The following is a 1,721-nucleotide window of genomic DNA, read 5'->3' as shown; positions in this document are numbered from 1 at the left end:
CCTTGCTCATGAATATAGCACCAGTGGATCAGCCTGCACAACTGAAGCCATTGTACTTTTATATTGTTTAATAATAAAAAATAAGGACAACCCATAGCCTGATCTGTTTTGCTGAGACTGACATAGGAAAAAAGCATTAGTATAAAAAAAAAATCACAACTATTTCTTCTAGCTTTCACTTCAAGAAAGGTGCCTCAGTCAATGGAAGTTTGTGATAGTATTACTTCACCACAGTTTATATACAAACTGTTCCCTTGATTCCACGCAGGCAACCTTCCCTCTGAGCTCCCTGTAGACATCAGACATCCTTCCCACATACAGTGAAAAAAAGAACACATTAATCTCTCCCAGTTTTAGCAGTCTCAAAATTTAACAGTCCTTTAAGACAAAATTTTTTAGAGGTTTTCTCAACAGTCAAAGGAGAGATTTGTCTCTTTTCAGGAGTTTAATTAAGGATGGAAGAACACTAGATTTTTTTGTATAGTTTTACTTCTTTTATCATACCCTTACAATAGCAATGCTAAATGCCTATGCTTGTATCAAAGAACTTACAAAAGTTTCTCCTTTAATTTCTTTCATTCTCGAATTAGATATTACTGACTGTTGTCCTACATGTTTTCTGCTATGAACTACATGCTCCAAATTGAAATACAGTGTTACCTGTGGTAGATTATTCTGGAAAGAAAAGTATTTTGTGTAAGTTTCCTGAAACTTTTTTTGTTACCACATTCTCTTCAGAGTGTCAGGAACAGTACACACCACTTTAAAAATAGACTGGTGATTCATTTGAAGTACAACAGAAAGTGAGGCTACCAGAGATTTTATTTGATTACCGTTATCTTGAATCCTACCAATCTGGATGAGTCACTATTCCATTTCACTCCTCTCCTACTCTTTCCTAATGTAAGTACAAGCATCAGGACATTGTATGAGAAACCATCCTCTGTGGTCTGCTCATTTAAATGTTTTGTTTTTTTTTTTTTTTTTTTAGGTTTTTTTAAGATGTCCCAAACCTTGTAAGTGTAAGGATACATAAAGGGTCACAAATTCACTTCTGCCCCCTCAGTTCTTCCATTCAGAAAGCAAACAAAGTTCTAAATGAAGCTCTCATTTCTGGTTTAGACCCTAAATGTCTTTAAGTATATAACTTATAGAGACGTTTTTAAGCAAACAAGTAATTAACTATGTGTACCGCTAAAAAAAAACTAACCTTAAAGTTAACCATATACTTGCGCAATTTTCTTAAATAGATTGGACATGAGTATTTCCTAGAACAGGGTTTCTTATTGTTTCTTATGGTGCCCCTATTACCTCTTTCTTAATAGTTCTTACATGAAAGATCATGAGTAAATCATGAATTATGCCCACTCTCTTTGGTCTGCTTATTTACTGTTATTCTTCTATTGCGTGTGACTAAAAATACCCAATTATTTGTCCAAAGCTCAGACTTTTCTCTTCCACATAAATCAGACTAGTAAAACATGTATTTCCTTCCCCCATTAACCTTGCCTTGCTTGATATTTCTTCAGACTAGCACAGCAATAACACTGCTAAAGATCCAGACTTCTTTTGGCACTTTTATTATAGATCACTGCTTTAAGACAAAATTCCAACATGTCATTCACTCTGGTTTGTGTGTTTGCAAATTCACTCCAATTCTAAAACTAAAATGTGATCCAGACTTCATCACACTCAGTGATACAGTTGGGGTAGGGTTTTTC

The sequence above is a fragment of the Myiozetetes cayanensis genome, unplaced genomic scaffold (assembly GCF_022539395.1).
Source record: "Myiozetetes cayanensis isolate MyiCay16 unplaced genomic scaffold, myiCay2020 scf49, whole genome shotgun sequence".
In the NCBI taxonomy this organism is placed as follows: domain Eukaryota; kingdom Metazoa; phylum Chordata; class Aves; order Passeriformes; family Tyrannidae; genus Myiozetetes; species Myiozetetes cayanensis.
The sequence above is the reverse complement of the archived record's forward strand: the minus strand, read 5'-3'. Positions refer to the sequence as shown.